A 7925-nucleotide genomic window follows, 5' to 3' on the forward strand; every position below is an offset into this window, starting at 1 on the left:
TATTCGCTTTCCTTGTCTTGATTTCCTTTTCATTTACAGAAGGTCCAGGTCAAGGGATTGACTGAGGGAAAACACTCGTGGTATGTGCACCCCGACGAAACCAGTAATCAAATATTTGATCATTCGGCAAATGGAGGAATAGATCACGAAGGCAGGCACTTGTACAGTTACTAAGGAGATCTACACAATGCCATTGATTACATGCCGATTCAGAATATATACCAAATCCCTACTTCCCCAAAATTCTTATTTAAAGAAGAGGTCACCATGCAGAGAAGGTATTGGGTGAAAATATCACCTATTACATGGGTTGTGGGTATCTCCTCAGTGTTGTGTCTGGTGCTAGCGTTGGCCTAGTCAAGGGCTTGAAGGCCTGGGAGATTCCATGAAGCTCAGGGTTAAGAATGCCTTGAAAAGGCCTGGGAGATTCCATGAAGCTCAGGGTTAAGAATGCCTTGAAAAGGCCTGGGAGATTCCATGAAGCTCAGGGTTAAGAATGCCTTGAATGCCTCTGGCCACATGAGAATGAAGTTTGGTAATAGACTAGGCATCATAGGGCTCCTCTATGCTGGATTGGGGAGCGAGATCGTGGCTTCCAGGGGTACCACCAACGATATCTTCAACAACATTTTTCTGGTCATTTTACCAGAGCACTTTACAAGGCCGCTGCTAGCCCAAGGTCGGCTACTATCGTTGACGCAATCGGAGGACAAGCTGTTGGAGCTCTCGTCGCAGGAAAGTAAACTCTTAAGAGATACGTGGTCATTTGACAGTGCTCTCCTGTATGGTCTAGACAAATTTCATAGCTCCTTGTTCCACAGCAATGAAAGCCAAGAATAACACATGTTACTACTATTTTGTTTTTAATTTTTTTTCTTTTCCTAAAAAGGAGTGTAATTTCTCCACAATACACAACCAATAACGTTGAGATGCGGGTAAGACATCGACTAAGTCGGAAGCGAGGGAAAAGAAATTTGAATGAAAAAATCATTCCTAATATTATTTTATTAGTTTTGTAATTTTTTAGGTCATTCATAATATTATTTTATTAGCTTTGTAATTTTTTAGGTTTTTAATTTATTGGGACATATTTCAATTTAAAGATCATTTTTAATATTATTTTATTAATTCTTTAATTTTTTAAGTTTAAAATTTATTAAGAGAAATTTAGCTCCTCAACTTTTAAGTGTGGCTAGAGGCTCTCTGACCTTTATGGTAGAGATGTTGCCATGTCTAGTTCAAAGTATAATGTTCGTTTAAACATTTTGACTCGGTCAAAATAAACAAAATGAAATATAAATATAAATAAAAGCCCAACATAATAGAGATGTTGTAATGTTTTGTTAAACATTTTGACCCAATAAAAGTAAAATTAAATTAAATTAAATTAAGTTTATAATTAATAATTAAACTACCCTATATCCATCTTAACACCAAATCTACCAAGCACTTAGAGGGATCAAATATCTTGAGATGCAAATCTCTTTTAGAGTGAAAAGAAATTTGATCCCTCTATGTGCTTGGTAGATATGTAAATGAGATGGATCTAGGTTGGTATAAAACTAAGTTATGATTATTTAAAAAAAAACAAAAGAAGAAGAAGAGAGTAAGAGAGAGGTGTCACAATGTTAAACTTTTTATTTTATTTTAAAACATTCTTATATAATTATAAAAATTTATTCATTGCATAGCATTGATAGACTTTTCTAGTTAGGCATAACTATCTATGCTTAACCAACATGTTTTAATTGAACCCAAGGGAAGAACCTTAAATTATAAAAAATGTCGAAATGTTCATTTAGTGGTAAGTAACGCCACATCATCACCACCTAACCATATGTAACATTCTACCACCTCCTCTAAGCCAAGCACTTTTGGACAACTAACCACCCAATATAGAATTGTGTTGTCTCCATCAAGACGAACCCATTTTAGTCCTCAACCATGTACCTAAAGGAAACGAGATTCCACTTAGGCTTCACTCATCAATGATGTTGCCTTTCCATGGCTAACATATTATTCAACACATTTCCAATTTATATCATCCTCCCCTAAGCTTGTGTCACAATGCTTTGTTAATGATCAATCGTTGTTAGGGGGATCTTCTAGTCCACACCAAACTAGTACACCATCCTAATTGTCTCGTGAAACAACCTAAGTCACTCACAAAGTATACCGAACATATAAAATCATCGTCCACTCTTAGTTGTGTTTACCTGACATGCCATCCATTGTGCCATTTCTAATGGCACCTCAAGTAAAATCCTTGCATTCTCCTCCCACTTTATTTGTTAACATCTTCATCAAAATGGCTCCATTGACTTCTCTAATGGATGGTGCATTGATGGTGAAGAGGCACTTTGTAATTTTTGCATTTAAACATGGTGTTGATACCAATTGTCACGAGGGTAAACTTTTCAATCCACTTAAGCATCTAATACCACTCAAGAAGCCTAGTTTTTTTATGGAATTGACGTGACATTACTATTTGTACATGACCATCAACCTCTTGTATCACTCGAACTATGCCTAACCAACATGTCCTAACCAAACCCAAGTTAGGCAGCTTAAACTATAGGAAATGTTGTAGTGCTTGTTTCATTATAGGCGATGTTGTGTCATCACCACCCACACATAAACAACCTTTCACTGCCTCCCTTAGGCCAACACACTTGAATAACTAACCACCTAGTGTAAGACTATGTTGTCTCCATCTAGACAAACTTCTTATAATTCTCTAAAGGTCATGTACCTAGTGGCAACAGGGTTCCACTTACCTTCAATACACTCATCAATGATGTTGCCTTGCCATGGCTAACATACTATCAAACACATTTCCAGATTGTGTTATCCTTTGGTGAATTTGTGCTGCAACACTTCATTGATCATCCATCCTTGTTAGGTTAGACATCCTTCATCCTCCTAGTCCACACCAAACTAGTACAACATCCTAAATGTCTCAGGGATCATTGTGAGTCGGTCATGAGGGCTATGAAACATATAAACTAGGCATGCACCCTTTATCATGTTTGCTTAGCATGTTATATAGGATAATGTTTCTAGTGGCACCTCAAGGAAGGTCCTTACATTCTTCCCAACTTGAATTGTTAACATCCTCATCAATACAACCCCATCAACTTCTCCAATGAAATGGGTGTGGATAGTGAAGAACAATTCCATAATTTTTCATTCAAACATGGATTTAATACCATTTGTCATGGGGCTAGAATTTTTATTGCACTTGAGTTTCCAATACCACTCAAGAAACATGCTCACCAAGCATCTTCAACATGACCTTACTAGTTAAGCATGACCACCAACCACTTGTATCACATGTGTTTCACTTAACTGCCATGTCCTAACCAAAACTAGGCTAGGTACCTCAAACTATGTGAAACATTGTAGTTCTCATATCACTCTAGGTACCGTAACCCTCAAACAACCACATAGATACTCTTTAAGGGATATTTAGATTTCAACTTGGATATGGAATCCATGGCATTTTATTCTACATAAAGAGCCACAAGAATTGTTAGTATGTGTGGTTTTCTAATAATAATGTGTGCACATATTTTTGTAATGCATGTATCTGTAGAATTATTTATAGAATAATATGGCTTTAGATATTTAATCTAGATTTATATTAATTGACCAAGTTTAAATCAACATACTTTGAATTCAAATTAATAAAATCATTGTGTCTATGAATTTAGTGCAATAATCAACCATGGTATGTAACAACACCACGAAAACCCTACAACAAAAAGTGTGTCATCTTTCTAAGATGGGAGAAAAACCCTTCTATAGTAGTTTCAAACTCTCTTCTTGATCCTCCTTCCAAAGGGTATATAAAATTATTATATATTTGTAAACTTATATTGTATAGAATTGTTATAATTTTGATATTAAAGATGGATTCATAGACCCTTTTAAGGGAATCTTTGAATCCATCTACAATGTTAAAATTTAGAGACCACTACAAAGGTGTCTCTAAATCCATCTGCAATGTTAAAATTTAGTGAAATGTAACACTTAGGTATCAAAATTGTAATTTTCCATTTCTGTAGTGATGCAACTATAAATGACTAATTCATATACTTCTTGTACTTGTTAGTTGGTCATATTTTTATTCTTGGACTATAGTAGTCATTTATGTTAATCATTTTTAATTTTGTCACTTATTATCTAGTCATATATTTTAGTCATGGACTAAATTAGTCATTTAAGTTAGTTGCTTTTACTTGGGTCACTTATTATCTAGTTTTATATTTTATCTTTAGACTAAATTAGTCATTTAAGTTAGTCGTTTTTAGTTGGATCACTTAACATTGCTCAAATTTAGTAGTAATTCACCTGAAATAATTATGGTGACTAACTTTTTTAGTTGCGTAGTTATTAATCTCTCATTTTGTACTAGTGTACAATTGTTGGTTGACTTAAGCCTTTCCATTGCACTCATTCATCTTACATCTGCTTCAGTTACGTTTCCCTCTTCCGAGATGATTCAGAGCCTCTTTTTTAAAAATAATTATTCCGATATTATTTCCCTCAAGACTTCAGACTTTAGGGCTTATCGAATTCTCGAGTCTATATTATATCGGAAGTATTTTAGAATATGCTCTGAAATTTATTATCCAAGAACTAAATACCTCAAAACCTTGGAAACACATTTTATCAAAATCATTTTAAAATACATATTGAGATTTCTAGCCTGAGATCCACACGACCTTTTCCTTGATTGTTACGCCCATTACACTTAATTAGGAAAATGGACCCCACTTCATTGTCTTCACTTGGGTCTCATGATCTCAGAGTCTTGTATAATGATGTGATTTACAAAATGGTTTCCGAAATTTTTTATACATCCCCCTCACTCATATTTATTGATCTCAAACTCCTTTTCTTAGAAGTTTATTTTACATACAACATGAGATTTCTCTTCCATGATTTCCATTTCCCTCTATACTGAGCCTCTTAATTTCTCGAATTAGTGAGATATCAAACTAATGTAATCTTATTGGCCTCTAGTCAATTTATTCATTTCTAAATAGTCTGACCCATCACTATGCTCACATGGAATCATTTTTTATTATATTTGTATTTTCACGTTGACTACCATGCTACCCTGGTATTCAAGAACTTAGATGTGTTTTTTAATTATAATTGTAATTTCAACAAACTTCCAATAATTTATTCCTCAGAATGACTCGGTGACTTTTGGGATATCTATTCTTCATGATATGAGTACATGGATCTTATCGTTGTGCCCCCATTGGACATATATTTTCACATGTATAGTTGGGCCTATTTTACTCTTCATGGCAATTTCCAGGCTAATGAGAAGTGCATCACCTGTGGCTTGCTTACATTTTCATATTATCTTACTATCAGATGCTCATTTCATCATCTTGATCATTTATAGTGTGCATCCTTGTTTACTTTTCAATAACATTCTTGAGTAGCCACTATGGTAATGCAACAATTGCTAATGAAATTTAGAACATGCAAAGGTAATAGATCATGAGCAACCTATGTTTGTATTCTCTTCTAGTTTTCTTATTTTTGATATGTTGCTCCATATTTATCATGTAAATATTTAAGTCCTCTCCATATACGATTGTTACATTGTTTGGGACTTTGAATCGATTTCTTGGGATTGTATCAATATTTTGGGGCTGATATAAACTTAGAAGTGACGAGAAGAGAACAATCATCACTGCAAAAGCATATCATCATTCTCATTTCTAATGGATTTGGTTTACTTCAGATTCCTTGAACATGAATCATTCTTTTCTTCTAGTTTACTGTTTTCTTTAGTTTAGCTTTAATAAGTTATGATTTTGGGCCAATGAAAACTGCATTGAAAGCTACTTATTCATGCTTTTAATTCTAATCAAACGAAGAGGTTGTCCTTTGATTGGAGAAAATGATATTTCTCAGACAAAATTAAACGAAATTCTCTAATGGTAAGTTTCATATGCCCATTTTCATCCTTTTTATTTTCTTCGTTTTTGTTTCAACTGTGCTTTAGTTTTTGTTGATATTAAACTCTATTTTGCAGGTCTCCATGAGTTAATTTCACACCCCTATCAGCTTAGATTGGGAATTCATTCTTCTTGTTGTTTTCTTTTGAGTTTTGGAAGAGCAGTTACGATGCCTAACAAGTCAACTAAATTGGGTATTCCGTGAACCTTCAATGTGTTTTATAAGCATTTCTTTTATTCAAAAACTGTTAAGATGTTCTTATGAAACAAGAAAATTTGCAAAAGGACTTAAACTTCTCATTTAGATTATTCTCTCTCATGACTATCAATCACCTTACTATTGCGAGCCTAATTACTTATAAGTCTACAAGACAAAATTTATTAAAATATTAACATGAGACGAGCACACATGATGTCTTATTTTACTCTTTTATTGAGACATTTTATAATTAATCTTGTCGGGGTTTGTCTTTTAAATTTGGGTTTTTCTTTCAGCTTTTCGTTTCCACGTTATGACATTTTTGGAGTTTGTTGATTTCTTTTTTCGCTTCAGTTTGGATTTCTTTTTCTTTTTGTTGTTGGTTATGGTTTTCTTTTGGTGACTCCGCTAGATTTATGTAGAAGAAATTCTTCTCACCCAATATTAGTCGGCATACATGGGCAATCTTTACTCCATCTATTTCAATGAGTTTCATTTACCTAAAAAGTAAATTTTTATGGAATCCTAAAGCCCTTTTGCTTTAAATATTTTTAGAATATTAAAATTGTGTATTATTGAATTTCAAATTTAATTTCAATTTCAATTTTAATAAAATTTCCCAGATCTAAAATCCAAAAAACTCAAATAATTGTAGTTTATACATAAAAAAGAAAACCCTACTCTATCTAGGCCCTCCTCTCCTCTTCACACCATACCACAGTACTTTACATTAGGACCTCGGGACATAAAAGATCGTAAGTTCATTTAAAATGCAACATCTACCTATCTGATACTTTCATTTCTCCATGTTAGAGGCAAGGTGTGCAGCAATTAAACAAATATACACAGCAGATAAAATCATGCACAGAAGACACAGAAAATTAACGTGGTTCACCCAACCAATCTGGGCTACGTCCACCAAACATAGGCATCGGCAATTCTTTATTATCAAACAGGAGATTACAAAACAATCAATTTCCTCACAAACTCTCACCACACCAAAAATAATCTGTATGGATACCTGTTTTATAGCTAAGCGAATCTAACTGCCTCATAAATCCTCTCACATCAAATATAGGATGCATTAACTCTCTCCCAACAACCTGGAGCTAATCTAGCAACAAATTCCTATTGTTGTCACACACTGAGATTTTTGCCTATTTTAATGAAACAGAAAATCTCAACAATCTCCACCTTGACAACAATTAGCCTGATACCCTGTTTGTTTATTATTTTATCTTTTCTGCAAGCCAAGAGAAGCCAAACACCAACGTAGCTTCTCTAACAAAACTGGTTTCGTGAACATGTCTGCACAATTCTCCTTTGTATGCACCTTTTCAAGAGAGACTCCCCTTTCAGTGATAACCTGTCTTACAAAATGGTACTTGATCGGTATATGCTTTGATTTACTATGATAGGCTGGATTCTTAGCCAAATGTATTGCACTTTGACTGTCACAAAATAACTTGATGTTGTCCTGCAGCCTACCAAACTCACCAAACAAACCTTTCAACTAAACCGCTTCTTTGCAAGCATTAGAAGCAGCAATGTATTCTGCTTCAGTAGTGGATAAAGCAACAATGTTCTGCAACTTAGACATCCAACTAATTGCTCCACCTGCAAGAGTAAAGACATACCCTGATGTTGACCTTCTCTTATCCAAATCACCTGCAAAATCAGAATCAACATACCCGCAAACAAATTCACTACTCTTATTGTAAGTGATACAATAACTACTTGTG

General features: G+C 34.2%; 1 pseudogene; it reads left to right on the forward strand.

Annotated features, from left to right (window-relative positions):
- The first annotated feature begins 201 nt into the window (after window positions 1–201).
- On the forward strand, window positions 202–770 carry LOC149238732 (mitochondrial import inner membrane translocase subunit TIM23-2-like; annotated as a pseudogene).
- The last annotated feature ends 7155 nt before the right edge of the window (window positions 771–7925 follow it).

The sequence above is a fragment of the Pinus tabuliformis genome, chromosome 8, assembly GCF_031772625.1.
Source record: "Pinus tabuliformis cultivar Carrire ecotype Pingquan chromosome 8, CPIR1, whole genome shotgun sequence".
NCBI lineage: Eukaryota > Viridiplantae > Streptophyta > Pinopsida > Pinales > Pinaceae > Pinus > Pinus tabuliformis.